This window comes from Hibiscus syriacus, unplaced genomic scaffold, assembly GCF_006381635.1.
Source record: "Hibiscus syriacus cultivar Baekdansim isolate YM2019G1 unplaced genomic scaffold, ASM638163v2 tig00002793_pilon, whole genome shotgun sequence".
Lineage (NCBI taxonomy): Eukaryota > Viridiplantae > Streptophyta > Magnoliopsida > Malvales > Malvaceae > Hibiscus > Hibiscus syriacus.
This window is the reverse complement of record NW_024061944.1, coordinates 2,250,498-2,272,082: the sequence shown is the minus strand read 5'-3', so window position 1 is coordinate 2,272,082 and position 21,585 is coordinate 2,250,498. Positions and strand designations below refer to the sequence as shown.

At 32.7% G+C, this 21,585-nt stretch overlaps 1 pseudogene; it reads left to right on the top strand.

Annotated features, from left to right (window-relative positions):
• Positions 1-18,076: 18,076 nt before the first annotated feature.
• LOC120150851 lies at positions 18,077-21,332 on the top strand (annotated as a pseudogene).
• The last annotated feature ends 253 nt before the right edge of the window (positions 21,333-21,585 follow it).

Below are 21,585 nucleotides of genomic sequence, written 5' to 3'. Positions count from 1 at the left end.
ATTCATTCTGCTAAAACCACCGAACCATTGGGCCATCTGTTGAGAAGTGTTTAAACTGACGTAAACTATATATTTAATACATAAATTATCAATTTTAATTAATTTTTATATTTAAACTTTTAATTTTTTAAAATCATATTTAATATTTAGTTTTTGTTTCATTTTAGTACAATTATGTTAAAACTTTAACTCGTTTAATATCTAAACTATTAATTTTAGTCCGTTTTAGTACCTAAGCTATTAATTTTAGTCCGTTTTAGTACCTAAGCTTTCAAATCTTTTTAGAACATAATGTTAGATTTTAAACAAAAGTACTAAAATGAAATAAAAACTAAACTTTAGATATGATTTGAAAAATTAAAAGTTTAGATACTAAAATAGAACCAAATTGATAGACTAGGTACTAAACATGTAATTTACCCTTAAACTTAATTATATTGTTACAAGTGTAATTAATATGTTTTATTTTATTTTTAAATAAAAAACTTAGCACATTTCTAATATTTACAATATAATGTTATATATTTAATTTTTTGAACAGGTACAACTATATATCACATTACCAAGCACACAAAAGTTATTATCACGGAAAGAAAGAGGAAAATGTTAATGAATGTATATCGTTAAAAATTTAAAATTATCATATATTTTAAAATTTTATGATTTTTTTTAAATTTTATTTTTCGTTTGATAATTTTTTTAAATTATCATATATTTTAAATTTCTATAAAAATTTTTATTAAAATTCTATTTTCCTTTCATATTTTTTTAAGCTCGTGATTTCATAAAATTTTAAAAATTTACCCCATAATATAAAATTTTGGGTCCATTCATAGATGATATGATCATCATAGTGTACTAAGATATGATGATTAGGGCCACTCTAAACAACCTTCCAACTATTATTGATGAGCAAAGATGAACCGAGGGGTGAGGGTAATCACCCTTGAAATTTTAAAATTGCTATATATAACAATTTTTTTATGTATTTTTATTGAAAATATATTTTCGTCTCATTGAAATTTTATAAATTTATTCCATCTTATAAATTCTTAATATAAAATTTTACGTCCATCCCTATCGGTGAGGGCATTTATGTTTATGAGGACTGCCACGGAAAAGTCATTAATCTTGATATTTTGTCCAGTATAACCTTACATGATAACATCTGTGAGAATCAACATTGCTTTATAGAATTTATCAATAGAATGATAGCGAGCAGGCTGGGATACAAAGAGAGACGCCCAAAACAGAAAAGCAAACGATTGCTGCAACATGACCAAAAAGAAGAAGAAAAAAACAGAAACCAAAGCTGATACAATACAAAACAATCGAGCAAGAAAAACAGAGGAGAGGGCCGAGAGAGAAAATCCAACTTTAGAGGTGTCGCGACCGTCTTTCGGGTAGGCCCCGAATTAGGTTTCGACTTGGATTAAATGAATTGGAGTCGTCACCGACCATTAAAACGAATTTAGGTAGGTCGGACACCATCTTACCTATCTGCGTTGTACCAGAAACGTGTCGGGTTCGGGAGTCGGTTACGATCAAGGAAGGATTATCACTCTTGAACCGCCCTTTCAGTACCAATTAATTTATCGATTATCTTTAATTGCGAAATTAAAAATTGAAATTGAAATTTAAAAATCCGATTCAAATTGCTTACATTTGATCGATTGCAATTACTTACTAAAAAAAGGTCAAAAATGTTAGATAAAAAAATATAAAATAAAATGTTAAATAAATCCGAGAATAAAACAAAAAATAATAAATAAATAAGTAAATAAAATACTAAAATAACAAACCACATGGGGAAAAGAAAATAAATAGAAATAAGATAACTAAATAAAAAAGTTAAAAGAAAGAAAAAATAAAAGTAAAAAAACTCTAAAATATAAAATAAATAAATATCTTGATAATAATAAAATATATAGGGGAAAAACAATGATAATAATGAGAAAAAAAGAATGAAATAGGATAAAAACGGTTAGATAATTAAAATAAAATAAACAAATAAATAAAATAAACAAATAAATAAAAAGGGACTAATATATAAACGGGTAATGAATGAGTGCCCAAAACAGAAATTCAAAATTCCCACTAAATGATTAAATGTCCAGATTACAAAGCCTGGGGGACCAAAAGGGATATTACCCCCTTTTGTTAAAAAAACACGGGATATCTAGGGCCCAAAACGACGTAATTTCGCCTTTAGCATATAAGCCCTATCACACAGCTTATTTTTCACACTTACTCTCATTTGCTTCCTTACCTCAAAACCAGAAACCAGAAACGAGATAGAGGAGGATGGGCTCTCAAAAGAGCTTCGACAGTGCCCAGAATCCGGCGACGCTCCACCGCGTATGCCGCCGCTGACCGGCGATGACTGTCGTCCGCCGGCACCTAAGTAGCAAAAAGGTGTCACCTTTCGACGCGTTTTCCACCCCGGATACAAATCCAGGCTTCGTTTTGCTTGAAAACGCCTCAGAATCCGTAGATCTACAAAGTATCATTTAGCATTTCTTTGTTTTTTTCGCTTCTGCCGAATGAGCTTCTTTGCTGTTGGTTTTGTGTTCTATGCGTGTGTTCTTTGATTGTTTACTGTGTTCATCTGCTTTTGTGTTTCGATTTGGTTGTGGCCTGTGAGTCTGTCGTTGTGTGTGTTGCTAGTTTTCTGATCTTGGGTTCGTGGCTCTCGATGTTGGTTGGTTTATATAGATAATGGTCGTGGGTTCTATGATGGTTCTATCGTTGTTCTCGTCCCCATTGATGGTTGTTCTCCCCTTTTGGCAGTGGCTTTCTGGGGTATTTATACCTTCACTGGCGGCCTGTTGGTTCCGAAACAGGGGCGCTCGTGGCCGGTATGACCGACCACCCCGGGATGGGTCAGTCCCGGATATCTCGGCCGAAAATCTCACGCCATTTGTGACATGACCCTTGACCTCCTCTGCGCGGTGCCGTTAACATGCATTATCTAGGGTTTCCAAATCTTAAACCTTATCTTACTATTGGGTTGGTTCAGGCCCACTTAGCCAATATTAGACCCTGGACTTAGACAGATTGGACCTAAAACGAAAAATAAAATAAAATAAAAATAAGTAATAATAATAAATAAATATTAATATAAAAAAGTGTTTCTTTTAAAAAACTATATAATATAAAATTTTAAAAAAATGTTTTTTTAACTACATATTATATATAAATTTTCGAAAATATTTTTTTAAAAAAACTATATAATTTTCAAAAAATGGTTTTTAAAAAAACTATATAATTTTCAAAAACGTTTTCAAAAACTATATATTATATAAGTTTAAAAAAGTTTTCAAAAACTATATATTATATAAGTTTTCAAAATGATTTTAAAAACTATATATTATATATTTTTTCTAAAATGTTTTAAAAACTATATATTATATAGTTTTCAAAAGTGTTTTAAAAACTATATATTATATACATTTTAAAAATATTTTTAGAAACTATATATTATATACGTATTTTTAAAAATCGTTTACAAACTATAATATATATATATATATATACGTATAAAACAAAATAAAAATATGGACGAAAATGAGTGTCTATAGCTGCCATTCTTTGTCCTTTTTCGTGGAACGAAAAATAGGACAAAGATAAAATGACACAAATTTTCATTCGGTGATGTTAAAGAATAACTCCCTGTCGAATTGAGTTGTGGATGGCTCCTTTGTCGCGAAGTCGAGTCCATCTTGAAATGATATGGAATTGAAGCCGTAGTTCAGAATTTGAATTGGAGCGTGGCTTCTCGTTGCCAAATTGTAGTCAACTTCGGTATTCTTCTCGATTTAAAGACCTCGGGTTAAAAATTCGACTGGACAGTAGTTTCTTAACTCCACCATGTGGTTAATAAGCCCTCGGGCTGAATGAAATCGGACTCGGAAGGTCTTCATTGACATATAGATTCACTTAAACTATGCTGCCGAAAAAATGATTTATTGCTAATAAAGCACACATGTATTCTTCTCGACTTGAAAACCTCGACTACAATTGGACAATAGTGATTGATGTGTCATCGAGCTAAATGAAATCGAACTCGACAATTTATTGACATATAGCCCTTCTTGCCTTGAGCTATGTTGTGAATGATGTGCGTTGGAGCTGAGCATAGTTGAACTCGAAGGTCTTTGGCAGATAACCCTTCTAGCCTTGAGCTATACCGTAAATGATGTACCGTTTAGCTGAGCGTAATCGAACTCAAAGATCTTTGTTGGCAGATAACCCTTCTAGCCTTGAGTTATGCTGCAAATGATGTGCCCTCGAAGCTGAGTGTAATCGAACTCGAAGGTCTTTGGCAGATAACCCTTCTTGACTTAAGTTATGCTGCAAATGATATGCCTTGGAGCTGAGCGTAGTTGAACTCGAAGGTCTTTTGGTGATAGATAACCATTCTCGACTTAAGTTATGCTGCAAATGATGTGCCCTCGAAGTTGAATGTAATCGAACTTGAGGGTCTTTGGCAGATAGCCCTTCTCGACTTAAGCTATGTTGCAAATAATATGCCTTGGAGCTGAGCGTAGTCGAACTCGAATGTCTTTGGCAGATAACCCTTTTCGACTTAAGTTATGCTGCAAATGATGTGTCTTGGAGCTGAGCGTAGTCGAACTCGAAGGTCTTTTGGTGAGAGATAACCCTTATCTACTTAAGTTATGCTGCAAATGATGTGCCCTCGAAGCTGAGTGTAATCGAACTTGAGGGTCTTTGGCAGATAGTCCTTCTCGACTTAAGCTATATTGTAAATGATGTGCCTTAGAGTTGAGCGTAGTCGAACTCGAAGGTCTTTGGCAGATAGCCCTTTTCGACTTAAGCTACGTTGCAAATGATGTACCTTGGAGCTGAGCATAGTCGAACTCAAAGGTCTTTTGGTGACAGATAACCCTTCTCGACTTAAGTTATGTTGCAAATGATGTGCCCTCGAAGCTGAGTGTAATCGAACTTGAGGGTCTTTGGCAGATAGCCCTTCTCAACTTAAGCTATGTTGCAAATGATGTGCCTTGGAGCTGAGCGTAGTCGAACTTGAAGGCCTTTGGCAGATAGCCCTTCTTGAATTAAGCTGTGCTGCAAATGATGTGCCTTGGAGCTGAGCGTAGTCAAACTCGAAGGTATTTTGGTGGGCACGATTCTCTTCGTCGTGAAGTTGAAACCATGGATGACTCATTGGTTGTGAAGTTAAGCCTCAAATTGGATATCCTTCGTTGTGAAATTGAAATCCAAATATTTGTGTTGTTTTGAGGCCAATATCATTCGCTGTGAAGTTGAAATTGACTCTGAAACTGGAAAGTTATTTGTTGATAGCCAACCATCCCTTCACTGTGAAGTTGAGCTTGTGTTGTCTCGAGTCCAATATCATTCACTGTGAAGTTGAAATTGACTCTGAATGAAACTGAAAAGTTGTTTGTTGACAGTCAGTCGCCCCTTCGCTGTGAAGTTGAGCTTGTGTTGTCTTGAGTCTAATATCCTTCGCTGTGAAGTTGAAATTGGCTCTGAATGAAACTGAAAAGTTGTTTGTTGACATTCAGCCGCCCCTTCACTGTGAAGTTGAGCTTGTGTTGTCTCGAGTCCAATATCCTTCGTTGTGAAGTTGAAATTGACTCTGAATGAAACTGAAAAGTTGTTTGTTGACAGTCAACCGCCCCTTCGCTGTGAAGTTGAGCTACCACCATCAATTTCCGAATGCATTTTTTGAATCGATTATCTTTCATCTTGAAGTTGAAATTTGACTCTAAAAGCTGTAAAAAAAATATGTGTGCTCAAAATGATAAATATGATACTTTTAAGTGTGTCTAAGATGCATGCAACATGAATTAATTCTGCTTTATCTCTTGGATGGAGCCTCATTTTTGTCTGCAGGTCTTGTCGTTGGAATCGACCATGCCCCATTTCAAGCTTTGGCTTTACAGACCTTTCATATTTGAGATTGTCCTGTTTGAAAATGTTTTTCTCCTTTTTCTTGTTTTAGGAGGGAAAAAGATAAAAATTCTGTAAAATATTGTTTGCAATTGAATCAAATTATAAATATGAGTTCAAAGTATATCAAAGGAATCAATAGCTCTTTTAATGCTTTCAGAGTTACAGCTCTTTGAAAATGTTCAAATGAATGAGTTGGCTTTAGGTTGACCTAAGGTTTTAGCCATAAAAAGGTCTTTTTTTTGTTATTGCAACATGTTTTTTTTTGTTTGGCATTTTAATTGGGTGCGGACAAAATGATGCAACTAGCATGATCAATTACTAGACCTTTTATTTCGGTCCTCTGAAATCTTCCATTTGTTCAAGCCTCGTAAGGTCGTCTAACAAAGGTAGTGCAGAAATATCGGTCTAAAAATGAAATTCCTGAGTGCTCGTGTGAAGTTGACTATAACAGGTGTTCCTTAACTCCCTTAATCCATCATTACCAAAAATTTCTTGCTTAGATAAATTTGATTTAATTTGTTGTTATCTGGCTAGCTGAATCCATAAAGCCGTGGCGTTTCACTAATTACTTTAGAGGGACAACTTAACATTATAATCAGTTTTATCAAGTTAACTGAAGGATTCATCTCATCACAAAGTCTTCGGCCGGACAATAGTAGTGGAGCAAACACCGAATTGCCAAGTGTTCGAGCAATGTCATAGTTTAAACGTAATCTAATCATAAGGCCAGTGCTTTCAAGTTTCCTCTATAACTAATTGCCTTAGTGGAATAGCTCAGTTTTACGGATTTAATTTCTTAAGTTTGTCAAGAAGAACCTGTTATAGTCTAGGTGTTGTTGAAAGTCAAGAAATCTCATTTTTAGAGTACAATTTCCAAGCAACTGACCTAAACTAGATTTACCTACTCGACTATTCCATCTGTAAAGATAATGATCATCATTGAACGTCTTAAATAAAAAGTATACTAATGTCATATGCAAAAGGATGCCCCATGTTGTCCGCACCTTATGAAAGGAAAATGTTATATTGGTTTATTGCAAGAGCAGGGTACAATGTTTGAGTGCATATTCTGGGTAAGGTCAAAATCCTTATTTGAAATCATGTTACTTCGTCAAAGATCTATAACTTTGAACTATTTACAGAGTTTCTTAATTCAGATGATACTCAAATAATTACAAGTTTGCAAATGTGATTCATTGTTTAACGTCTTTAAAGTAATATAAATTTATTTAAAAGTCCTTACAAAAACTTGAGAAAAAAATGAAAAACAAATTTAAACAGAATGCCTCAAATGATGAAATGATCTTCCTCACTTGGATGCCCCCAAGTTGTTGAAGTCGATTCAGTTCCAGTTACACATCTTCTGCACAACTTTCTTGAATGCGTAACAATTCTCAATTATGTGCCCTGGGACACCACCGTGATATTCATAATGAGCATTCTCGTCATACCACTTGGGGTATGGAGACTTCATGGTTTCCACCAGGTATGGTGACACAACATGGGTGTCAAGAAGTTGCTGGTAAAGCTATTTGTAGGTCTTGGGAATAGAATCAAAATGTTCCCATTTTTTATGAGACAAGTGAATGTAATAAAAAAACAAAAATAATGCGAAATATGCAGGAATGCATGATGCATGTAATGTTCGAGGCATTGATCAAAAAATGTGTTTGTTATTAGAAATAATCTTTATTGGAGGCAAAAATGTTTTATCTTTTAAGAGACAAAAATATCCTGACAGCTTCTACCTTCGTCTGTCACCAGTTGAATAACCTGTCGAACCGCTCTGGCTTCTCTAGATGAACTGTGCAAATGTTGAGTTGCTTTTTGTACTGGCCCAAGAAGTCTCAAATGACTGCATCTCTGGCATTTATCTTTTGTTGAACCTGTTCCCAACGAATACATCATTGAAGCCCTCAATTGATAGGAACTATGTGAAGTTCATTTGTCTGTTTCTTGAATTCGTCAGCAAGGGTCTCTAATTTCAGCTATCGTTTTGCCATTGTTGTCTTTGAAGGGACTCCATTCATAAGGCCAGTGCTTTCAAGTTTCCTCTATAACTAATTGCCTTAGTGGAATAGCTCAGTTTTACGGATTTAATTCTTAAGTTTGTCAAGAAGAACCTGTTATAGTCTAGGTGTTGTTGAAAGTCAAGAAATCTCATTTTTAGAGTACAATTTCCAAGCAACTGACCTAAACTAGATTTACCTACTCGACTATTCCATCTGTAAAGATAATGATCATCATTGAACGTCTTAAATAAAAAGTATACTAATGTCATATGCAAAAGGATGCCCCATGTTGTCCGCACCTTATGAAAGGAAAATGTTATATTGGTTTATTACAAGAGCAGGGTACAATATTTGAGTGCATATTCTGGGTAAAGTCAAATTCCTTATTTGAAATCATGTTACTTCGTCAAAGATCTGTAACTTTGAACTATTTACAGAGTTTCTTAATTCAGATGATACTCAAATAATTGCAAGTTTGCAAATGTGATTCATTGTGTAACGTCTTTAAAGTAATATAAATTTATTTAAAAGTCCTTACAAAAACTTGAGAAAAAATGAAAACAAATTTAAACAGAATGCCTCAAATGATGAAATGATCTTCCTCACTTGGATGCCCCCAAGTTGTTGAAGTCGATTCAGTTCTGGTTACACATCTTCTGCACAACTCTCTTGAATGTGTAACAATTCTCAATTATGTGCCCTGGGACACCGCCGTGATATTCACAATGAGCATTCTCGTCATACCACTTGGGGTATGGAGACTTCATGGTTTCCACCAGGTATGGTGACACTACATGGGTGTCAAGAAGTTGCTGGTAAAGCTATTTGTAGGTCTTGGGAATAGAATCAAAATGTTCCCATTTTTTATGAGACATGTGAATGTAATAAAAAAACAAAAATAATGCGAAATATGCAGGAATACATGATGCATGCAATGTTCAAGGCATTGATTAAAAAATGTGTTTGTTATTAGAAATAATCTTTATTGGAGGCAAAAATGTTTTATCTTTTAAGAGACAAAAATATCCTGACAGCTTCTACCTTCGTCTGTCACCAGTTGAATAACCTGTCGAACCGCTCTGGCTTCTCTAGATGAACTGCGCAAATGTTGAGTTGCTTTTTGTACTGGCCCAAGAAGTCTCAAATGACTGCATCTCTGGCATTTATCTTTTGTTGAACCTGTTCCCAACGAATAAATCATTGAAGCCCTCAATTGATAGGAACTATGTGAAGTTCATTTGTCTGTTTCTTGAATTCGTCAGCAAGGGTCTCTAATTTCAGCTATCGTTTTGCCATTGTTGTCTTTGAAGGGACTCCATTCATCTTGCCCCTGCAACCTCTACCAGTTAGTTCTTCAAAGATAGAATTTCATTGTGCTTGATGTAGACTCGGTTCATTCTGAGTCCTTTATAATGCAGCAGAGTGATACACTCTTCAATTGTGGGCACCATGTCTTCTGGATTGAATGCGACACATAGTCGCCTTGTAGACTATCCTCTGTATTTTCATCTCTTGTATTACATCCCCTTTATCCATTAATACAGATTATTCATGTTTAACAAACATATTTTTGGTGGATCAACACCTCTTTTAAATGATGCAAGTGATGAAAATAAAATAAAAGAAAAGAAAAATGAAAAGAGTTAGTGAGGTGAAAATAAAAAAAATAATCATGAAAAATAAAAGTCCTACCCCACATGATGTTTACCCCACATGTTTTAATTCCTACCTAAACATAATCTCTATCCCGCATGCTAATTTCAAACAAATCCTAACCGCATATTTGTCTAGTTCGCATGCTTTGAACAGAAAGTAAGGCAGGAAACAAAGAATCATAGGGTTTGAAATAAGGTTTTGGGGTGGACTCTAATTCCCTGTACTCTCCCGATTTTGGTTTTAAAAAAGGTACTCGAGTTCTCCTTGCTGGTGGCCCATTGGGCTTGCCAGACCCTTAGTCCTAAGCCCATCACAAGCTTATGTGGACTAAGTTAAACTCGAGAGGATACATTCCCTTATGCCCATACGGAGAATAAATTCACACGAAGACATAAGGTATATGAATCCCGAAGGTTACTTGCTAGGCCTATACGGAGAATAAATTCCCACGAAGGCGTCGCTTTCGCCCCCACTTAAAAGGGTTCGGAGCTCGGGTATAGAGCTAGAGATGACAATTTTGAAAAATCTGAAATCATTAAAAAACGTTAGTACAACTATTTATTTGAAAAAAATAATCAAAGATAAATAATAAGAATCGAATAAATAAATTAAAATTTAAATATGTAATTTTCGCTAAAAAAGACAACCGTAAATTAATTTCGGTCAGACTCACTTACCTGTCCCTAACAGAGTTGCCAAGCTATCGCGGTCGTCTTTCGGGTGGGCCCCGAAGTGGGCTTCGACTTGGATTAAATGAATTGGAGTCGCCACCGCCATTTAAAATGAATAAAAAATGTTAGATAAAAAAATATAAAATAAAATGTTAAATAAATCTGAGAATAAAACAAAAAGAAATAAATAAATAAATAAATGAAATACTAACATAACAAACCACAGGGGGAAAATAAAATAAATAGAAATAAGATAACTAAATAAAAAGTTAAAAGAGATACAAAAATAAAAGTAAAAAAATATAAAATATAAAATAAATAAATATCGTGATAATAATAAAATATATAGGAAAAACAATGATAATAATGAGAAAAAAAAGAATGAAATAGGATAAAAACGGTTAGATAAATAAAATAAAATAATAAATAAAATAAACAAATAAATAAATAAAAAGAGACTAATATATAAACGGGTAATGAATGAGTGCCTAAAACAGAAATCCAAAATTCCCACTAAATGATTAAAATGTCCAGATTACAAATCCTGGGGGACCAAAAGGGATATTACCCCATTTTGTTCAAAAACACGTGATATCTAAGGCCCAAAACGACGTAGTTTCGCCTTTATCATATAAGCCCTATCACACAACTTATTTTTCACACTTACTCTCATTTGCTTCCTTACCTCAAAACCAGAAACGAGAGAGAGGAGGATGGGCTCTCAAAAGAGCTTCGACCGTGCCCAGAAACCTTTCGACGCGTTTTCCACCCCGGATACGAATTCGGGCTTCGTTTTGCTTGGAAACGCCTCAGAATCCGTAGATCTACAAAGTATCCTTTCGTATTTCTTTGTTTTTTCCGCTTCTTCCGAATGAGCTTCTTTGCTATTGGTTTTGTGTTCTATGCGTGTGTTCTTTGATTGTTTACTGTGTTCATCTACTTTTGTGTTTCGATTTGGTTGTGGCTCTGTGAGTCTGTCGTTGTGTGTGTTGATGGTTTTCTTATCTTGGGTTCGTGGCTCTCGATGTTGGTTGGTTTGTATAGATGATGGTCGTGAGTTCTATGATGGTTCTATCATTGTTCTTGTCCCCGTTGATGGTTGTTCTCCCCTTTTGGCAATAGCTTTGTGGGGGTATTTATACCTTTATAGGCGGCATGTTGGTTTCGAAACAGGGGCGCTCATGGCCGTTATGACCGGCCACCCCGGGATGGGTCAGTCCCGGGGATCTCGGCCGGAAATCTCGCGCCGTTTGTGACTTGACCCTTGACCTTCTCTGCGCGGCACCGTTAACATGCATTGTCTAGGATTTCCAAACCCTAAACCTTATCTTACTACTGGGCTGGTTCGGACCCGCTTAGCCAATATTTAACCTTGGACTTGGACAGATTAGACTTGAAACGAAAAATAAAATAAAATAAAATAAAATAAAAATAAGTAATAATAATAAATAAATAATAATATAAAAAATGTTTCTTTTAAAAACTATATAATATAAATTTTTAAAAATGTTTTTTTAAAACTACATATTATATATAAATTTTCGAAAATGTTTTTTTTAAAAAAACTATATAATTTTCAAAATATTTTTTAAAAAACTATATAATTTTCAAAAACGTTTTCAAAAACTATATATTGTATAAGTTTAAAAAAGTTTTCAAAAACTATATATTATATAAGTTTTCAAAATGATTTTAAAAGCTATATATTATATATTTTTTCTAAATTTTTTTAAAACTATATATTATATAGTTTTCAAAAGTGTTTTAAAAACTATATATTATATACATTTTCAAAATATTTTTAGAAACTATATATTATATACGTAATTTTAAAAACCGTTTACAAACTATAAAATATATACGTATAAAACAAAATACAAATATAGACGAAAATGAGTGTCTAAAAAGAGGCATTAGCTTTCGCTTCTCTAAATATGTTGATAAAGATAACATCACAAATTTCCTCAACAATTTTGTCTATTTCCTTAAACAGCTTCCAGAATTTCCAAGGACGCATCGGAGTATCTTTGCACCAAACTAACTGGATCAATTTATATGAACCGCTTCTCTAAATTCTGTATTCAATTTCAGCCTTAGATCAAAATTTAAGGGCCAAATCTTATATAATAAACACTTAGCCCAAATTTGTCCCATAACGTTTTCTAATGTATTAAATTATTTGGGCTAAATCCAAAAGTTAATGCCCAATAACGTTAATCTTTAAGGGGGAAACCTGAAATCTCGTTTAAATTAACTTTGACTACTTTCTTTCCCACCATCAGGACTGTAATTGTTTTTTTCTTTGAACAATGGCAACTGGCGTACTAATACGACCATAAAAATATGTGAAAAACTTACTAAAAATTATAAGGATTATATTACAAGAGTAGAGAAAATGTGTACCACAAAAATATAGAAAAACGTGTCATTAACACATAGATTCTTATTTAAAATTAAAGAGACTTAAGCAAAAAAGAAAATGAAAGACATAACATAAAAAACAAAACAAAAGAACTAATAGTCTCTGACAGTCAGCAAATAACATTAAGATTGATGTTTGTTGCTCTTAGTCAAATAAAAGTAAAAGAGAAAAAAAAGACGCTTAAAAATTATTAAAAAAATCAGGTATAAAAAGGAGATATAATACTATACCTTAAATCAATTTTAGTCGAAAACTGTAATTGTTTTTTTTTTAGTAAGAAGACAGTAATTGTTGAATTCAAAACAAGCAGATTAGATAAATAACAAACGAAATAAAACAAATAGGTAGAACCCGTGATTATTCATAACTATCTATTAGTAGGTGCTATCTCTAACCCACATATAAATAACTGTCATGTGATATTTAAGAGGGGTGATAACAAGAGATATGTTCTTTAAGAGAATGGAGTTGTCTCGTGAGAAAATGTCTTTTAAATTTCTAATCACCTCTATTTTTCGTTTATTTTAATAATGGGTAAATCGTCTTAGATCATCAAACCTCAATGCATAACAGGAAAAACGTAAAAAAAGAAGAAGAAGAAGAAGAAACACATAAATTGAGCATGTTCTTTGTAAAGGAACTTCGTTTGATAAGGGCCATCTACATCCGAGGAATCCAGCACAATCACATTAGGTTAAACTCATGGGAGGAAAAAGGAATCCAATGATAGTACTCTAGAAAATGGTGACAATAGCACCAACCATTCCCTCGATGGAACATTTATAGAGATTATTTATGAGAATGGCAGTGTTCTTGGTCAACATGTAGGCTGATGTTATGACTCAGGTGGTATTTGTTTTTGAAGAGGTAAAATATTTGTAGTCTGCGGACTACATCTGTAGACATCTGCAGGAGAAGAGGTGGACCAAAAGTCTGCAGTCTGCAAGAAGAAGACTGTTTGTTTTTTAACGTCTGTAGACTGTTAAAATAAACTGAAATATAAAATAAACTATTTTTTTAAACTTAAAAGAGTTTTGCAATACTTAAATTTAAATAATTTTAGTTTTATAATACTAAAATTTAAATAATCCATACAACTACAATAATAAATATTTTAAAATAAATCAATCCATATTTTAAAATAAATCAATCCATATTTTAAAATAAAATTTTCCATATTTTAAAATAAACCAATTCATATTTTAAAATAAATCAATCTATATTTTAAAATAAAATTTTCCATATTTTAAAATAAATCAATTCATATTTTAAAATAAATTTTTTCATATTTTAAAATAAATCAATCCATATTTTAAAATAAATCAATCCATATTTTAAAATAAATTTAAAATAGGTTTAAGTGATTTTAATTTTCCCGCATACCTTTGAAGACATAAAATTATGTCTGCACCAAGAAGAGCTCGCACAGACGTTTGAAGAGCTTCTGTCTTCTAAAAAATAAACGGTCTGCGAAGCTAATATCTGTGCGTGGTCTGCACGACACATACATAAGAGGTTTGAAGAGGTTATACAGTAAAAATAAACTAAGCCTCAGTCTCTGAAGCGAACCGGCGTAACTCAGGACAAACTGATTCTTTGAACCATAACAACGCATCTCAGCATAGACGTAGACATGTATAATTTATATATAATGATTGTTACAGTCTTGTTGACACGACCTAAATTGTATTATGTAAATCTGGAGTGCGTTTATGTTGAACAACTAAAAGATGAATGAATAACATTCGACCAATTCAGAAATAAGCTTAAATCTTGATATTAACATTTCTTTCTTGAATATTATAATATTTATAGAAAACATATTACTATAGCACTTTTTCACGAGTGAGTGGTGGTGATGATTATTATTTGCCCCATTGTTGGCAGTGGAAGTGCCCTAAAGGCTTCAGTTTGCTTCTTTCCCACATAAAATTTCGGTGGCAATCCATCATACCTCTTGAAAGTGTCCATACATTAATGTATTTTCAAGATGCAATAAATTTTAAGAAAACAAAACCCAATTTGAATATTGAATAATACTTTAAAACCCAAATTTAATAATAAAAATAGAAACCAAGGTAATGGTTTACTACTTCAAAAAACCGAGTTGATTTCTTAATCCCATTATATCACTAAGATAATAACTTAATCAACCTTAAAAAGTTGTCTTAAATTGAACTAAACCCCGACAAAATAAACAATTATATCACTAAGATTCCATACTTTTCCCATTGAAATGTTGTGTTTTATTAACTGTAGCTTTATTTATAAATTGGGTGATTATTAATAAAAATACAAAACGTTTTAATTTTTATATTATTAGCATGTAGTGATAGGGAAAATGATTGTGATTATAGTGGTGGTAAGGCATAATAATCCATCCACGAGCACTCAAAAACAAGTTGGGAGAGTTAGGTGGTGTTTGTTTTTGCAGAGGTAAAATGTCTGCAGTCTGCAGATCACATCTGCAGCAGAAGAGGTGGACCAAAAGTCTGCAGTCTGCAAGAAGAAGACTGTTTGTTTTTTAACGTCTGCAGACTGTTAAAATGAACTGAAATATAAATAAACTGATTTTTTAAACTTAAAAGAGTTTTGCAATACTAAGATTTAAATAATTTTAGTTTTACAATACTGAAATTTAAATAATCTATACAACTACAATAATAAATTATTTAAAATAAATCAATCCATATTTTAAAATAAATCAATCCATACTAATAAATTATTTAAAATAAATCAATCCATATTTTAAAATAAATCAATCCATACTAATAAATTATTTAAAATAAATCAATCCATACAACTACAATAATAAATCAATCCTATTTTAAAATAAATCAATTCATACTAATAATTATTTAAATAAATCAATCCATATTTTAAAATAAATCAATCCATACTAATAAATTATTTAAAATAAATCAATCCATTTTAAATAAATCAATCCATCTAATAATTATTTAAAATAAATCAATCCATACAACTACAATAATAAATCAATCCATATTTTAAAAAAATCAATTCATACTAATAAATTATTTAAAATAAATCAATCCATATTTTAAATAAATCAATCCATACTAATATTTTTAAATAAATTAATCCATACAACTACAATAATAAATCAATCCATATTTTAAAATAAATCAATCCATACTAAATAAATTATTTAAAATAAATCAATCCATACTAATAAATTATTTAAAATAAATCATCCATATTTAAAATAAATCAATTCAATTTTAAAATAAATCAATCCATACTAATAAATTATTTAAAATAAACAATCCATATTTTAAAATAAATAAATCAATACTAATAAATTATTTAAAATAAATCAATCCATACAACTACAATAATATATCAATCTATGTTTTAAAATAAATCAATCCATACAAATAATTTTTTAAATTAAATCAATCCATACTAATAAATTATTTAAAATAAATCAATCCATTTTAAAATAAATCAATCCACTAATAAATTATTTAAAATAAATCATCCATACAACTACAATAAATCAATCCATATTTTAAAATAAATCAATTCATACTAATAAATTATTTAAAATAAATCAATCCATATTTTAAAATAAATCAATCCATACTAATAAATTATTTAAAATAAATCAATCCATATTTTAAAATAAATCAATTCATACTAATAAATTATTTTAAAATAAATCAATACATATTTTATAATAATTTATTTTAAAGTAAATTATTTTATAATAAATTATTTTATAATAAATTATTTTATAATAAATTATTTTATAATAAATTATTTTAAAATAAATAACCTTATTAAATTATTTAAAATTATTTTAATAAATAACTATATTTTATAATTGTTATTGAAGAGGTTTGAAGACCTTTGAAGACATAAAACCAAGTCTGCACCAAGAAGAGCTCGCGCAGACGTTTGAAGAGCTTCTGTCTTCTAAAAAACAAACAGTATGCGAAGCCTAATGCCTGCGCGTGGTCTGCACGACGCAGACATAAGTGGTTTGAAGAGCTTGCACAATAAAAATAAATACCACCTTAGAATTAGGGGTCAAATCATCAAAACCCATATTGTAGGAGCCCCAAATTCAAATCAGGGAAATGACCAACTTGGTGGACTCTATTTAAACAATAGTAATAATGCATATCTATATAAAATATGGATTATTATGTGATCTATTTTTAGTTTTTTTATAAATAGTTTTAATATATTATTATACATGTTTAATTAATATTTAAATAAAGAATATATGATTATTTAAAGTATCATTATTTTTTAAAAAAAAATATTTTCATAAGCGGTTTCAAGACGATGATAACTGTAGTATTTATTAATTTTAAAAATTTTATAAATAATTTTAATCCTTATCTCTATCCTTTTTTATTGACATCATATTAAATAATAATTTATTATAAACTAACAATACAAAATATCAAAGTAAAATAGCTTATAACAAAATTAAAATATTTATACATCAAATAATTATCTGTTAAATATTATATAAATTATTATAGAAAAAATAGTTTTTTTGGGAGTGTAGTACTCAACTTGGATTCCTGTCTTTCTTATTTTTTTTATTAATCTAAAGTAAATTAAAATAACTTATAACATTGATATCGTTTTGTTTATAGGTATATATTTTATTTTCAAATAAGATATAATTGTAATTTTAATTTTTTAAAAATAATCATTTGATTGAAAACTTTTAAATCTTTAACTAGATTGAAATTTTCAATTTTATTCGTTGAAAATTAATAATATACTACAAAAAATTCGCATTTTATTTCTATTTTTATAAAATTTTATCTCAAATTGTTTTGACTATCCGTTCTATCACATACATGTTCAATAAAGTCTACAGTGTACCGAGCTCTAGAAGAGAAAAGAAGACTTTGAAGGGTGTCGTTTCCTGTTGATTTCCAATGAATGTGGCATAAAGCATGGCTGTTCATTTATTTTCACAACTCACAATCAAACCACTGCACAAGCTGAGCGAAGTGAAAAACACCAAATTTTAAAGATGTTTTCTTATAAAGAAAACTTGTCCCAGCAAAATAAAAAGTCCATTGTTTTTTCATAAAAGGTAAATTAGTAGGAAAAGAAAAAGATGATTCAACACTCGATGGAGGACCATTGAATACCCACCAACAAATAATAATCCCTTGATAAATTCACCAACCTACATTATATTTACAAAAGTATTTGTATCGGATTCTTTTTTCATTTATGAAGCTCAAGTTTTGAGTTTTGACAGTTCTAAACCGCCATCTCTCCGTCCTCAAATTTCACTCTTTGCTTCTCTTCCCCTTCAAAATTCCATACCCTGTTGTTGTTTTCTCCTGAGCTTGGTAATACTACTTTAAAAAGTCTGTACCAATAAGAACAATTATGTTTGCAAAGGAAATTGAGCAGTATATGCTCTAACAGAGAAAAGAAGTGCTTCACTTGGTGGCGGTTTGTTTTGTTGGTTTGATAGACTTGCAAAATCAGACAAGGTAAGCTCACATTCTCTCCTAAGACCCAAATTTCAGTATGCTGGAAAATGTTTTTTTCTTTTGGAAATTGTCATTCATTCTTTCAAGAACACTGTTTTTTTGTTGGTTTCTTACAGGAACATCTTTGTTTTTTGGGTTTTTCTGGTCATCAGGAGAACCCCTCACAAGTTTGCAGCATTTCTAGCCAAATAATTATCTTGTACTTGGAACCCCAGAGCACTGCTCAAAATTTGTTCTTATTGGCGGCGTTGGTTTTAATGGAGCTGGTGATTTGAAGTTTAGCCATAGAGGCCTGAGCTGGGTTCAATGTGGTGCCTTTAAGCGTTCTTCTTTCTTGTTACTTCTCAAATTTTGACGTTTTGGGTCAAAATGAATATTGGTTTCATCGGTTCTGTACTAATTCTATCACTCTTCTTCAAGCATTTTACCTGCCAACTACCCAACACAGATGAATTTTATGTCTCGGATTTCTTGAAGAAGATGAGCTCAAACTCTTCTTTATTCTACAACTTCTCTGATACTATTTGTTCATGGGAAGTGGTGCTCTGTGATACCAAGAAGGAGAATGTTATTGGGTTAAAGGCTTCAGGTTTAGGCCTCTCTGGTTTGATGCCTGATACCACCATTGGTAAGCTAACTCAGCTTCAGTCTTTGGATCTTAGCAATAACAAAATCACTGCTTTGCCTTCAGATTTGTGGAGTTTAGGATCACTTAAGAGACTTAATCTCTCCTCTAATCAGATTTCTGGGTTTCTCCCTAGCAATATTGGCAACTTTGGTCAGCTTGAAATCATTGATCTTTCTGGTAATAATTTCTCTGGGGAAATTCCTGCAGCTATAAGCTCCCTACCTAGTTTACAAGTTCTTAACCTTGCTGGAAATGGATTTGAATGGAGCATTCCAACAGGAATTCTGAATTGCCAGTCTTTGGTTTCACTCGATCTCTCATTAAATCGTCTGAATGGATCCTTGCCAGATGGTTTCGGTGCAGCTTTTCCTAAGCTCAAAACTTTAAACCTAGCCAGAAATGAGGTTTATGGCCATGTCTCGGAATTTGCAGAAATGAAGTCTCTAACCAGCCTCAACATTTCTGGGAACTTGTTTAAGGGATTGGTTACTGATGTCTTTCAAGGGCAGCTGGAGGTGATTGACCTCAGCAAGAACCAGCTTCAAGGTCACATTTCTCAGGTACAATTCGATTCTACTTACAAGTGGTCTCGTTTGGTTTATCTAGACTTGTCTGAGAACCAGCTCAGTGGAGAAATTTTCCTAAACCTGAGTCAAGCTGACAACCTTAGACATCTTAACCTTGCATACAATAGATTTGCTTGTCAGAGATTCCCCAGAACTGAAACACTTCTGGGTTTAGAGTATCTTAATTTGTCTAAAACCAGTCTCATCGGTCACATTCCTGGTGAAATTTGGCAAATGCGTAACTTACATGCACTCGATGTTTCATCAAATCATCTTACAGGCCATATTCCATCATTGGCTCATAAAAGCCTCAAAATACTTGATGTTTCACACAACAATTTGAGTGGAGAAATTCCAGTTTCTCTCTTGGAAAAACTTGCAGGGATGGAGAGATACAACTTTTCTTACAACAACTTAACCCTTTGTGATTCAGGGATCTCCCCTGAGACCCTGGAAACAGCCTTTTATGGCTCATTAAACAGCTGTCCCATTGCTGCAAATCCGGTCTTTTTCAAAAGAAGAGCCAATAGACACAGAGGGTATACGCTTGCCTTGGCTTTAACATTCTCCATGGTGTGCTTGCTGGCTGGCTTGCTGTTCCTAGCCTTCGGTTGCCGAAGGAAGTCCAGGACATGGGTAGTTAAGCAACCCTCATATAAAGAGGAACAGAATATTTCGGGTCCCTTTTCCTTCCAAACTGATTCAACACTTGGGTGGCCGATGTTAAGCAGGCAACATCAGTCCCTGTAGTGATTTTTGAGAAACCACTATTAAATATCACATTTGCAGACCTCTTGTCTGCAACTTCAAATTTTGATCGAGACACTCTACTAGCAGAAGGGAAGTTTGGCCCTGTTTATAGAGGATTTCTGCCTGGTGGAATTCATGTAGCTGTTAAAGTTTTGGTTCATGGATCAACGTTGACAGAACAAGAAGCTGCAAGAGAGCTCGAGTCTCTTGGTCGAATCAAACACCCAAATCTTGTTCCATTAATAGGATATTGCTTGGCGGGGGATCAAAGGATTGCTATTTATGATTACATGGAAAATGGGAACTTGCAGAATTTGTTACACGACTTGCCACTTGGTGTCCACACAACCGAGGATTGGAGCACTGATACCTGGGAAGAATGCAACAATGGGATACAAAATGTTGGCTCCGAAGGGTTGTTGACAACGTGGGCATTTCGACACAAAATAGCCCTTGGCACTGCAAGAGCACTCGCATTTCTTCATCATGGTTGCTCACCTTCGATAATCCACAGAGATGTTAAAGCTAGCAGTGTTTATCTCGACTTAAATTTGGAGCCTAGATTATCCGACTTTGGATTGGCCAAGATATTTGGAACTGGTCTAGAGGATGAAGTTGCCGGCGGAACACCAGGATATGTACCGCCGGAATTTTCTCAGCCCGAATGTGATGCCCCTACGCCAAAATCTGATGTATATTGCTTTGGTGTTGTTTTGTTTGAGTTAATTACAGGGAAAAAGGCAATTGGAGATAATTATCCAGAGGAGCAAGAAGAAAATTTAGTGAGTTGGGTTAGAGGATTGGTGAGAATGAATCAAGGATCAAGATCTATTGATCCTAAAATCCGAGATACAGGTCCGGATTACCAAATGGAGGAGGCCCTCAAGATCGGATATCTGTGCACTGCTGATCTTCCCACCAAGCGGCCGAGCATGCAACAGATTGTAGGCCTGCTCAAGGATATTGAACCAAGAAGTCCTTAATGAGAAACAATGACTATAAATTGCTTCTTTTTTTTCCCGTTTGTTTGCTTGTTTTTCCTTCTAAATTTGTTTGTTTTTCTACCATGATGGATTTTACCTTCTGCCACCATAGAAGATAATGTATAGTACTTCTTAAGTTATGTCTTGGACTTTGATATCTATACGTTTATCAACACGAGTTCGATCCTCGGATGTTTGAAGATTGAATCCACTTACATCTTTTTCCACTTATAGACATGTTTATGCCTTGTATGAGAAATAAACTCTGTACGCTACGGTTTGCATTCTTTAAAGGGTATTGCTTGGCGGTTGCTTTTTATTTGGTGATGGATCTGGAGCTATTGTTGGTGCTTGGTGCTGGACCACTGTTTCACCATCAACGGAAGACATGCTGAGCGGCTACATCAAGTAAACGTAATGTGAGTTGTACTTGTCAATATTCAAACTGGTTGATCATAT